The sequence below is a fragment of the Amia ocellicauda genome, chromosome 14, assembly GCF_036373705.1.
Source record: "Amia ocellicauda isolate fAmiCal2 chromosome 14, fAmiCal2.hap1, whole genome shotgun sequence".
Classification (NCBI taxonomy): domain Eukaryota; kingdom Metazoa; phylum Chordata; class Actinopteri; order Amiiformes; family Amiidae; genus Amia; species Amia ocellicauda.
In genome coordinates, this window is record NC_089863.1 from 21946908 (window position 1) to 21960403 (window position 13496).

Consider the following 13496-nt stretch of genomic DNA (forward strand, 5'->3'; position numbering starts at 1 on the left):
CAGAGATAAAGCAAATAGAACTTTAATGGAGCCGACTCGGAAGCTCCACGTCAGAAATAATTCCTTCAGTGAGACTTAATGTTTACAAACATGAGTACAACTTTATAGGAAAAATGACGTAACATCTTATGGCCGTTCATCCAATCAGAAGAAACAGGTCCGGGTCCGTTTTACGATCTGTCCTCCCATGAAGAGGTGATGGATCCAAAGCAGATGTCCGTCTTTGATGTGCACTAGGAAGATGCGATCCCACGGTCATCATTTACCTAGTGTCAATCGTTCTTTAACAGAAACAATTCCTGCCTATCTGGAGAAACGATTAAGTCATAAACAAATTCTCAGCAGACAGCTGTAGGCTATTTCGGCACTGTGTAATCTTTCATTACTGACAGGAGTTTCTAACAAATCGACCTTGTTGACCCTTTACTTGTCCTGCTAAATCGAATGTGCTCAGTCTGTATACAAAACTACTTCTAATGCTAGTATTAATATAAAACATTATATAATAATCACAAAACACTTTCTTCAACTTCCTATACAGAGTCTTCAGAGAGTTAGTTGAAAATGCATGGGTATATTTTAAGAATATACTACTCAAGGCTCAGGAGCAATTTGTACCAAAACTTAGCAAATTGAGGAACAAAAAACACTGGCCAAAATGGTTTAATAGAGGTATGCAAACAAAAATAAAGAGGAAGAAAATGTTGTATAGCGCATATAAAAGGGATGGTGATGAAACAAAATACATAGAATATGTTGAGCTGCAAAGAGATCTTAAGAAAGGGATCAGGAAAGCAAAGATGGAATTAGAAAGAAACATAGTTCTTGGAGCTCAAACCAATGCAAAGAGCTTTTTTCAATATCACAACAGCAAGCGGTTAATAAAAGAGGAGGTGAAACAGATAAAGCGCAAAAACGGAGGTATCTTGGAAATTGAACAAGATGAGCAAATATTCTAAATGAGTATTTCACAGAGGTTTTTACAAAAGAAAAAACAGATGACATGCCACAGGTTGACAATCAGTCCAGTCAAACCCTAAGAGAGATCAGGATAAATGAGGAGGAGGTACTAAAGGGACTAGCAGAATTAAAAACAAACAAATCACCTGGGCCAGATGGGATATTTCCAACAGTACTTCAAGAAAATAGGTGGCTCAGCAGATACAATCTTGGCAGCACAGGCTATTCAGAGGAACTTAGATAATATTTAGTTGTGGGCTGACACCTGGCAAATGAAATTCAATGTGTACAAGTGCAAGGTAATACATGCAGGTAACAAAAATGTCCACTATAATTACACTATGGGAGGTACAGATCTACATGAAGTAACGCATGAGAAAGACCTAGGAGTCTATGTGGACTCCTCACTTTCTCCATCCAAGCAATGTGGGGAAGCAATAAAGAAGGCAAACAGAATGCTAGGGTATATTGTCAAAAGTGTAGAATTTAAAACAAGGGCAGTAATGTTAAGACTGTACAATGCGCTAGTTAGACCTCATCTGGAATACTGTGTACAGTTCTGGGCACCACACTTCAAAAAGGATATTGCTGCCTTAGATGCAGTTCAGAGGAGAGCAAGGGAAAGTCCTACTCGGAGAGACTGAGGGAACTGAACCTTTTCACCCTGGAACAGAGGAGACTACCCGGGGACACAAATGGAAATTGGGCTTCAAGGCATTCAGAACTGAAAACAGGAGACACTTCTTTACACAGAGAGTAGTCACAATCTGGAATAAACTACCCAGCGATGTGGTTGAAGCTGAAAGTTTGGGAACATATAAAAATGGTCTGGAATGGATCCTTGGATCACTTCGATATTAATGAACACCAAACGAGCACGATGGGTCTAATGGTCCCCTCTCATTTGTAAACTCTCTTATGTTCTTAAAAGGGTCTGAAGCAGCATGAAAGAGCACACTAGGCAGCTGTGAGCAGACAGAGAGGGGAGTGTATTTTGTGTTGGCCGAGAATCGAACCCGAGTCAACTTCTTGGAAGGCAGCTATGCTAACCACTATACCACCAACACTTAGAAACTAGTTCACCACCATATCTCACTGTGGTTGAACATGATTCCAGGATTGCAAAGTGGCAGGCAATTCGTTTTCCAAATTGCAATCGGTGAACATTTGGGAAGCCCTGCGTTATCTGCAGTTTCCTGTTCCTGAGTGCGGAAGGAAAATGTCCATTAGCATCTTTCCAGATTGCACTTTATTCAGACCTTTCCGAAATGAAACAAAACCAAAGTTGAAAAACACCAGAGGATGGTTTCAATCCATCGACCTCTGGGTTATTGGCACAGCACGCTTCCGCTGTGCCACTCTGCTCCTTGGGCACTCAGCCACCTGTTAACGTCACAGCCACTCCTATATTGCATATTGCAAGCAATACAAGTTTGCAAAGCCCTGCGTTGTTTCCACTTTCCTGTTCAAGACTGCACACCGAACTTCTCCATGCGCTGGGGCAGCTTTCCAGGTTTCAGTGCCTTCACATTTCACCCTGTATGTGCTGTGGGAAGCATCATGTCAATTGTTTTGTACTAAGCGGATCGGGGCTCAGTCTGAGCTCAGATCCGAGCTTAAAAATGACCGTGCTTCTGAGCAGCTGGGACTCAAAGCCACACTCCCTGGCTTAGGAACCCAGTGTCTGATCCACTAGGACACGGGGGCTCAGCCAGACAGTATCGGAAAATGGAAATAAATTAATTAATTAATAAATAAAAAGATGCTGCGCGTTACACAATAGACACCAGGTAAAGAAGTGAATAGTTACAGGATCTGTCACGTAAGCTCCTCAACTTGAAACGGGCATGTACGAACTCCTGTGAAATAACACGAGATGGATAACTCCCCCTTCTCTGCTGCAGCAGAATGTGACTACCTATTGCGCAGATTATTGCGTCAATTGATTCGAAAAGAGGGCTGGCATTTGTCACCAATGTGTCTCGTTTTATTTCTGAAATATAACTCCCAGAAAATATTGTCTGTGTTTTTGAAATTGAATAACCTCAAAAGAAAGAAATGATCCAGTCAATTGCTAAAGAAGAGTCTTGCCGCTGCATTCTGGAATGAAGAAAAGAATGAAATGACAAGTACAATCAAATCAAGAAAGAGAGCGGGCTTTGTCGGATGTGCCAGCCGGGAATCGAACCCGAGTCACAAGAATGGGAATCTTGTATGATACCACTACACCACTGGCGCTGCTGGGGAAGCTCTGGCTTGCGTCCTTGAAGCAAATTCATAGAAAGCGTCCCATGGGGCAAGATGATGTCTTAATGATTATCCTTATTAGTCTGTTGTCGATCTGCTTAATACGTACCTAGCCAATCACTACATCACAGGTGCAGAGACAATCAGTATGAAGGCGAACACGATTTCGTTAACGTGTGCCCATTTACAAGTTCAATGAATGTATACATAAATAAAGCAGATCTGGGTTTTCCTCTGAAACATTAAGGACTGGTTTCATAAATGCGTCCATAAGTCCATAAATGCCACGAGTGCAACGTGCAACTCTATTGTAGCTGCTGTTACTGTACGATTCATCGTGATACGTGTGTGTTTTATTTCAGCTGTAACTCGCCCTGGTTAAGCACGTCTACGGTGTAATTTAAAAATATTACAGAAATTGTCGTTTGCAGTTACAAATCTGTAGTAAGAGTAATACGTTAAGGGAGTCAAGTTCAGCAATTTAAAATACAAATCTACTAGCACATATCTTGATGAAGATTTAATAATAACAATAATAATAATACATAGCAAATATTTATTTTAGTGTTGCACATGGAAAGTTTTCTTACAGTATTTTCTGAATATAATGTTGTCTATACCCTTTTAGCTATTCGTAATATCTCTTAACAGAAACTTGTATATTTTTAGCTGTCTCCAATCATCTAAAGCAGAAGTATTTACAAGTTGCCACAGAGAGAGACCGGAGAGTACAGGTGAGAGGTAGCCATCTTGTTGTTTGACTAGTTTCAGAATAGTCTTAGCATTGCTCATTTTGTTTTAAGTTTGCCTTAAATTGACATTAGCATTGTCTGTAGTTTGCCTAAATTGAAGCCAATTCAGTTCAGCTGCTGAGTTGGTGAAAGTAAACAGGTTGTAGAAGGGAGTTTCTGTCTAGGACTAGCAGGAATTATGTTGTAGGAGGAGCCAGGTGGGGCCAATTAGGTGTGAATTGGGGGTAGGTAGACAAAAGCTACTTAAAGCAGCTGTTGAGAAAGAGCTGTGCTGTTTTTCGCTGACAAAAGTTAGGCAGTTGACTAGCAGCAGGAACCAAGAGAAGTACAAACAAACAAACAAACAAACAAACAAAAAGTAACATTTAGAAGCATGTGGCCACTACAGTGTCAGGTTTGCAGAATGATTGCCTTCCTGGATGAACTCATCCAAGAAGGCTTCATATGAGAACGTTGTCGGCAGGTTGAAATCCTAGAGATCAATTGATCTTGAGGCTCAGCTTGTCGATCTGCGCTGTATTAGGGATATAGAAGAATTGGTCAATCAGCCCATGAGAGAGATGGTGTGCACGCCAAAACCTAGGAGAGTTGAGACCTTAGAGCAGGACAGCGTAGAGAACTGCTGGGTTACAGTAGGTCGTAACCGCAGAAAAGGGCGTGCACACCCCGTAGAGACACCCCAAGAGCTTGAATTGCCCAACAGGTTCCAACTGCTGGACACCGAGTTGGACAGTGACAGCTCAGAGGGTGATGGGGGGCAGTTGAGCACCAGAGCACCATGGTGCCCAATCCCCCCCCAGACGAAGGAGGTAGTTATAGTAGGAGACTCAATTCTTAGAGGTGTAGATCACACAGTGTGTTCTAGTGACATGGAGACCCGCATTGGTATCTTGCCTGCCTGGTGCTCAGGTTGCAGATCTCCCTAAACTAGTAGACGGGCTACTGGCCAAATCCGGGGGGAATCCACAGGTCATGGTCAGGGAGACAGGCAGAGATTAGAAAGTTTAACACGTGGTTGAAAGCTTGGTGTAGGGAAGAGGGGTTTAGGTTTATGGAGCATTGGTCTTTCTTCTGGGATAGATGGGACCTGTACAAACCGGACGGTCTACATCTAAACAGAAGGGGGGCTAATGCATTGGAAGAGCGTATGTGCAGTGAAATTGAGAATCATTTAAACTAGGAACCAGGGGGGCAGGGAGCTTTGACAATGGGAGATGTTCCACTAAGGAAAGGAAACCAAGGGAAACTGCCAGTAGGAAAGTCCTGAAATGTTTGTACCTCAATGCCAGGAGTATAAGGAACAAGATGTTAGACTTGGAAGCCACAGTGCTGGTGTGTGACTATGATGTTGTAGGAGTGACAGAAACATGGCTTACAGAAAATGATGGGGATGAATACAAGTTGGAAGGATACACACAGTTTAGGTGAGACAGGCAAAATCGAAGAGGGGGTGGGGTAGCATTATATGTGAAAAATGACATTGAGGCAGAAGAACTTGTATTAGATCCCAGTAATGGAACAGAATCTTTGTGGGTGAAACGTTTGAACAAGAGATCTGGAGGATTAGCGGTAGGAGTGTGTTACAGGCCACCAAACTCAGATTTTCAGAAAGATGCTGCATTGTACAGTGTAATCAGGACTGCATGTAGCAAGGATGTGGCTGTTATAATGGGGGATTTCAATTTCCCAAACTAAGACTGGGAAAGCCCAGTGGGGACTACAGAAGCAGAAATGGAAATGGTTGAGATGGTAAATGACTGCTTTCTAACTCAATTTGTCAGGGAACCAACCAGAGAGAGCGCATGTATTGACTTGATCTTTTCAAATGACCAAGATAGAGTCAGGGGGACAGTAGTTAGAGAACCAATGGCAAATTGTGATCACAATATGGTTATCTTTGAGGCATTCTTTCAAAAAACAAGGTCCAAGTCTAAAACAATGGTCTACAATTTTAGAAAAGCAAATCTTGAAGATATGAGACTGCACTTAGAAGAGGTAGACTGGAGCACACTGGATACAGAGTTAGTTGAAAATGCATGGGTATATTTTAAGAATATACTAATCGAGGCTCAGGTCCAATTTGTACCAAAACTTAGCAAATTGAGGAACAAAAAACATTGGCCAAAATGGTTTAATAGAGGTATGCAAAAAATATAAAGAGAAAGACAATGTTGTATAGTGCATACAAAAGGGATGGTGACGAAACAAAATACATAGAATATGTTGAGCTGCAAAGAGATCTTTAGAAAGGGATCAGGAAAGCAAAGAGGGAATTAGAAAGAAACATAGCTCTTGGAGCTCAAACCAATGCAAAACTGAGCCAGGAAATTGCAGACCAATCAGTCTGACCTGCATCACCTGTAAAATGTTGGAAAAAATGATTAGACAGAAAATAGAGGCGCATCTCAATGAAAACCATATTCTCAGAGCTAGTCAACATGGGTTTAGACGAGGCAGATCATGTCTTACTAATTTATTAGAATGTTTAGAACATGCAACTGCAGCTGTAGATCACGTGAAAGCATATGATATGATATACTTAGATTTCCAAAAAGCTTTTGATAAGGTTCCACACCAAAGACTGATCCTCAAATTGGAAGCTGTAGGCATTCAGGGTAATGTAAGTAGATGGATTATGAACTGGTTGATGTCTAGGAAACAGAGGGTGTCGATTAGAGGAGTCACTTCTAACTGGAATGAGGTTGTTAGTGGAGTTCCACAGGGATCAGTACTAGGGCCTTTGCTTTTTCTAATCTATATTAATGATCTGGACTCTGGGATAGTTAGCAAACTTGTCAAATTTGCAGATGATACTAAAATAGGTGGCTCAGCAGATACAATCTTGGCAGCACAGGCTATTCAGAGGGACTTAGATAATATTCAGTTGTGGGCTGACACCTGGCAAATGAAATTCAATGTGGACAAGTGCAAGGTAATACATGCAGGTAACAAAAATGTCCACTATAATTACACTATGGGAGGTACAGATCTAGATGAAGTAACGCATGAGAAAGACCTAGGAGTCTATGTGGACTCCTCATTTTCTCCATCCAAGCAATGTGGGGAAGCAATAAAAAAGGCAAACAGAATGCTAGGGTATATTGTCAAAAGTGTAGAATTTAAAACAAGGGCAGTAATGTTAAGACTGTACAATGCGCTAGTTAGACCTCATCTGGAATACTGTGTACAGTTCTGGGCACCACACTTCAAGAAGGATATTGCTGCCTTAGAGGCAGTTCAGAGGAGAGCAACCAGACTTATTCCAGGTCTGAAGGGAAAGTCCTACTCGGAGAGACTGAGGGAACTGAACCTTTTCACCCTGGAACAGAGGAGACTACGTGGGGACTTGATCCAAGTCTTCAAAATCATGAAAGGCATCGACCACATCAAACCAGAGGAGCTTTTCCAGATCAGCAGGGACACACGCACCCGGGGACACAAATGGAAATTGGGCTTCAAGGCATTCAAAACGGAAAACAGGAGACACTTCTTTACACAGAGAGTAGTCACAATCTGGAATAAACTACCCAGCGATGTTGTTTAAGTTGAAAGTTTGGGAACATTTAAAAATGGTCTGGAAAGGATCCTTGGATCACTTCGATATTATTGAACACCAAACGAGCATGAAGAGTCGAATGGTCCCCTCTCGTTTGTAAACTTTCATATGTTCTTAAAAGTGTCTGAAGCAGCATGAAAGAGCACACTAAGCAGCTGAGAACAGACAGAGAGGGGAGTGAATATTGCGCTGGCCGGGAATTGAACCCGGGTCAACTGCTTGGAAGGCAGCTATGCTAACCACTATACCACCAACACTTGAACAAGAAAAGTTTAGCCGCTGTATTCTGGAATGAATAAAGAAATGAAATGACAAGGGCAATCAAAGCAAGTAAGACAGTAGGCTGTGTGGCATACGCTAGCCAGAAATCGAACGCAACTCACAAGAACAGGAACCTTGTATGATACCACTACACCACTGGCGCTGCGGGGAAGCTCTAGATTCTGTCACCGAAGCAAATGCACAAGACATATAAAACGCGTCCCCTGGGGCACAATGGTCTTTTAATAATTATCTGTAATAATCTGCAGTCGAACTGCTTAATACGAACCTAGCTAATCACTACATCACAGGCGCATGGTTGTCATTCAGGGAAAATATGTGTTCACGAATGTTCATCGGAGTGGTTGTCATGCTAAGAGGTCAGTTGGAGTAGAGGTAGCTGGCCATGCCGTGCCTCGTTGGCGCAGTAGGTAGCGCGTCAGTCTCATAATCTGAAGGTGGTGAGTTCAACCCTATCACGGGGCAAGCTCTTTTCCTTTATCTTTGAGTTCTACCACACTGATCTCCAGCTGCAGAAAAAAGGCGCACACCTGTGCAATAAAGTGGTTGCTTGCGCTGTCTGAAGAAATTCATGGCAAAATGCCAAATCCTGGGATGGAACAAGGGACCTTTAGATGTTCAGTCTATCGCTCCCCCAACTGAGCTACTTCGGCCATTGGTGAGATGACGTCGTGATCCCAAAAGTCAAAGTGAAGGAAGCCCTGGCAGAACACAGTCATTGAAAAGTTCATTGTTTTCCATGACGTCGGCAACGACTCAATTTGATCACTGCAGCACAAGTCAGGATGGCCGAGTGGTGTAAGGTGCTGCGTGCAGGTCATCATCTCCTGTAGAGGCTTGGCTTTGAATCCCACCTCTGACAAGGGTCCTTTTACCACTCAGGAGCACACACTTACCCGTGCTGGCGACAAGGACAACAAGAGTTGAGGACTGTGTTGAAAACGACATTACACAAAGAATTCAATGTTGAAAGAAATACATCAATACATAAATCAATGCACATGTATTTATTCATTGATTGATTGACTTCAACATGTCTTAATTTAGTCACTGTACCCACAAAGCAACACTCAGCATAGTGGAGGCTATAGCTCGGCGTTATTGCGTGTACCTTACATGTATCACCCCTGGCACCTGGCCCTGATAACTCCCTACTTTTTGACCACAGTCTGTCTGTGACTTGAACCCGAGAAGTAAAAATGATGCACATGGGCGCTTGCAATCTCGTTGTTTCAATCACATATCACAGTGGATGCGTACACACGGTGTTTCTAGGGGATTGCTGGGACAGTAACGAATGTGTTCCTTGCTTTACATGTCATCTAGCGCACAGTAGCTTTTTCTCCTTCTTTTTGACCATTTCATCCACATATTGTGCCTTTGGGGAACGCCTCCGAAACAGATTTAGAATGCTCTGAGATTCAAGAAACAACAGTGCAACTCTTTTCCAGGGTTGTGGGTAACGCGTTACTAAGTAACGCATTACAGTAATGTTATTACTTTTGGTAGTAACGAGTAACGTAACGTAGTATGGTTCCAAAAGGAGTAATAATATTACAGTTACTGATTCCTTTTTTTGTTCTCGTTACTGCATTACACATTGTAACGATATGGTCTTAATAAGGACGATAAGGACGTCTATGTCGTACATTAAAAATATTAGAAAAACTGTCGTTTGCAGTTACAAATCTGTAGTAAGAGTAATAAGTTAAAGGAGTCAAGTTGAGACATTTAAGATGCAGATCTACTAGCACATATCTTGATGATGATTACAATAATAACAATAATAAAAATAAATAGCAAAGATGTATTTTAGTGTTGCACGTTTTCTTATGGTAACGTAATGCTTGTCTGAGTATAATGTTGTCTATACACGTTTAGCTACTGCTAATATCTCTTAACAGAAACGTGTATTTATTATGCTGTCTCCAATCATCTAAAGCACAAAGAATAAAACAGCCACAAAAGTCCTTTCCACACCAGGCTCTATCGCTCGTAGTGTTGCTTTCTGTCTTCATTTTTAAAACGAAACACAAAACCAAACCCACAATCGCTCCGCTCCTCCCACAACAGGGGGTGGACTTCCGACACTGGCCTGGTTTTCCTGTGGCGCTTTATTAAAACAACAAAAGATAACAGTATGTCTCTGTCATTATCAACTGCTTGTGTTGGTGTAGCTTTGAAATTGTTTATTGAGGTCCCGCAACGTTTGGGGTGTAATGCAGAGTAATGTAAAAGTAAAGTAACTAATTACATTCTCCAGGAAGTAATAAGTAAAGTGTTTAGTTACTTTTGATATGAGTAACGAGTACAATGTAAGACATTACTTTTTGTGAGTAACGACCCCAACACTGCTCTTTTCCTTCTCTTTTGGCTTGTTTGTTTGTTGTTGAAGGAGATACAAAGTTTGAGAGTGTCTCGTTTTATTTCTGAAATATAACTCCCAGAAAGTATGGTCTTTGTGTTCTTGAAATTGAATAACCTCAAAAGAAAGAAATGGTCCAATGAATTGCCGAAGAAAAGTCTAGCCGCTGTATTCTGGAATGAAGAAAAAAATGAAATGACAAGGGCAATCAAAGCAAGTAAGACAGTAGGCTGTGTGGCATACGCTAGCCAGAAATCGAACGCAACTCACAAGAACAGGAACCTTGTATGATACCACTACACCACTGGTGCAGCGGGGAAGCTCTAGATTCTGTCACCGAAGCAAATGCACAAGACATATAAAACGCGTCCCCTGGGGCACAATGGTCTTTTAATAATTATCTGTAATAATCTGCAGTCGAACTGCTTAATACGTACCTAGCTAATCACTACATCACAGGCGCATGGTTGTCATTCGGGGAAAATATGTGTTCACGAATGTTCATCGGAGTGGTTGTCATGCTAAGAGGTCAGTTGGAGTAGAGGGAGCTGGCCATGCCGTGCCTCGTTGGCGCAGTAGGTAGCGCGTCAGTCTCATAATCTGAAGGTGGTGAGTTCGACCCTCACACGGGGCAAGCACTCTACCTTTATCTTTGAGTTCTACCACACTGATCTCCAGCTGCAGAAAAAAGGTGCACACCTGTGCAATAAAGTGGTTGCTTGCGCTGTCTGAAGAAATTCATGGCAAAATGCCAAATCCTGGGATGGAACAAGGGACCTTTAGATGTTCAGTCTATCGCTCCTCCAACTGAGCTATTTCGGCCATTGGTGAGATGACGTCGTGATCCCAAAAGTCAAAGTGAAGGAAGCCCTGGCAGAACACAGTCATTGAAAAGTTCATTGTTTTCCATGACGTCGGCAACGACTCAATTTGATCAGTGGAACACAAGTCAGGATGGCCGAGTGGTGTAAGGTGCTGCGTGCAGGTCATCGTCTCCTGTAGAGGCTTGGCTTTGAATCCCACCTCTGACAAGGGTCCTTTTACCACTCAGGAGCACACACTTACCCGTGCTGGCGACAAGGACAACAAGAGTTGAGGACTGTGTTGAAAACGACATTACACAAAGAATTCAATGTTGAAAGACATACATCAATACATAAATCAATGGACATGTATTTATTCATTGATTGATTGACTTCAACATGTCTTAATTTAGTCGCTGTACCCACAAAGCAACACTCAGCATAGTGGAGGCTATAGCTCGGCGTTATTGCGTGTACCTTACATGTATCACCCCTGGCACCTGGCCCTGATAACTCCCTACTTTTTGACCACAGTCTGTCTGTGACTTCAACCCGAGAAGTAAAAATGATGCACATAAGGCGCTTGCAATCTCGTTGTTTCAATCACATATCACAGTGGATGCGTACACACGGTGTTTCTCTGAGATTGCTGGGACAGTAACGAATGTGTTCCTTGCTATACATGTCATCTAGCGCACAGTAGCTTTTTCTCCTTCTTTTTGCCCATATCATCCACATATTGTGCCTTTGGGGAACGCCTCCGAAACAGATTTAGAATGCTCTGAGATTCAAGAAACGACAGTGCAACTCTTTTCCAGGGTTGTGGGTAACGCGTTACTAAGTAACGCATTACAGTAATGTTATTACTTTTGGTAGTAACGAGTAACGTAACGTGGTATGGTTCCAAAAGGAGAAATAATATTACAGTTACTGATTCCTTTTTTTTGTTCTCGTTACTGCATTACACATTGTAACGATATGGTCTTAATAAGGACGATAAGGACGTCTATGTCGTACATTAAAAATATTAGAAAAACTGTCGTTTGCAGTTACAAATCTGTAGTAAGAGTAATAAGTTAAAGGAGTCAAGTTGAGACATTTAAGATGCAGATCTACTAGCACATATCTTGATGATGATTACAATAATAACAATAATAAAAATAAATAGCAAAGATGTATTTTAGTGTTGCACGTTTTCTTATGGTAACGTAATGCTTGTCTGAGTATAATGTTGTCTATACACGTTTAGCTACTGCTAATATCTCTTAACAGAAACGTGTATTTATTATGCTGTCTCCAATCATCTAAAGCACAAAGAATAAAACAGCCACAAAAGTCCTTTCCACACCAGGCTCTATCGCTCGTAGTGTTGCTTTCTGTCTTCATTTTTAAAACGAAACACAGAACCAAACCCACAATCGCTCCGCTCCTCCCACAACAGGGGGTGGACTTCCGACACTGGCCTGGTTTTCCTGTGGCGCTTTATTAAAACAACAAAAGATAACAGTATGTCTCTGTCATTATCAACTGCTTGTGTTGGTGTAGCTTTGAAATTGTTTATTGAGGTCCCGCAACGTTTGGGGTGTAATGCAGAGTAATGTAAAAGTAAAGTAACTAATTACATTCTCCAGGAAGTAATAAGTAAAGTGTTTAGTTACTTTTGATATGAGTAACGAGTACAATGTAAGACATTACTTTTTGTGAGTAACGACCCCAAACACTGCTCTTTTCCTTCTCTTTTGGCTTGTTTGTTTGTTGTTGAAGGAGATACAAAGTTTGAGAGTGTCTCGTTTTATTTCTGAAATATAACTCCCAGAAAGTATGGTCTTTGTGTTCTTGAAATTGAATAACCTCAAAAGAAAGAAATGGTCCAATGAATTGCCGAAGAAAAGTCTAGCCGCTGTATTCTGGAATGAAGAAAAAAATGAAATGACAAGGGCAATCAAAGCAAGTAAGACAGTAGGCTGTGTGGCATACGCTAGCCAGAAATCGAACGCAACTCACAAGAACAGGAACCTTGTATGATACCACTACACCACTGGCGCTGCGGGGAAGCTCTAGATTCTGTCACCGAAGCAAATGCACAAGACATATAAAACGCGTCCCCTGGGGCACAATGGTCTTTTAATAATTATCTGTAATAATCTGCAGTCGAACTGCTTAATACGTACCTAGCTAATCACTACATCACAGGCGCATGGTTGTCATTCGGGGAAAATATGTGTTCACGAATGTTCATCGGAGTGGTTGTCATGCTAAGAGGTCAGTTGGAGTAGAGGGAGCTGGCCATGCCGTGCCTCGTTGGCGCAGTAGGTAGCGCGTCAGTCTCATAATCTGAAGGTGGTGAGTTTGACCCTCACACGGGGCAGGCACTCTTCCTTTATCTTTGAGTTCTACCACACTGATATCCAGCTGCAGAAAAAAGGCGCACACCTGTGCAATAAAGTGGTTGCTTGCGCTGTCTGAAGAAATTCATGGCAAAATGCCAAATCCTGGGATGGAACAAGGGACCTTTAGATGTTCAGTCTATC

General features: G+C 41.9%; 5 non-coding genes across 5 annotated transcripts; 3 read left to right on the forward strand and 2 right to left on the reverse strand.

Annotated features, from left to right (window-relative positions):
• Positions 1-3127: 3127 nt before the first annotated feature.
• On the reverse strand, positions 3128-3198 carry trnag-ccc (transfer RNA glycine (anticodon CCC)). The gene has a single exon. It is a non-coding gene; the product is annotated as a tRNA-Gly (tRNA).
• A 4502-nt stretch (positions 3199-7700) lies between these two features.
• trnag-ucc (transfer RNA glycine (anticodon UCC)) lies at positions 7701-7772 on the reverse strand. Its single transcript has one exon. It is a non-coding gene; the product is annotated as a tRNA-Gly (tRNA).
• A 417-nt stretch (positions 7773-8189) lies between these two features.
• trnam-cau (transfer RNA methionine (anticodon CAU)) lies at positions 8190-8262 on the forward strand. Its single transcript has one exon. It is a non-coding gene; the product is annotated as a tRNA-Met (tRNA).
• Positions 8263-10723: 2461 nt separating this feature from the next.
• trnam-cau (transfer RNA methionine (anticodon CAU)) lies at positions 10724-10796 on the forward strand. Its single transcript has one exon. It is a non-coding gene; the product is annotated as a tRNA-Met (tRNA).
• Positions 10797-13260: 2464 nt separating this feature from the next.
• trnam-cau (transfer RNA methionine (anticodon CAU)) lies at positions 13261-13333 on the forward strand. The gene has a single exon. It is a non-coding gene; the product is annotated as a tRNA-Met (tRNA).
• The last annotated feature ends 163 nt before the right edge of the window (positions 13334-13496 follow it).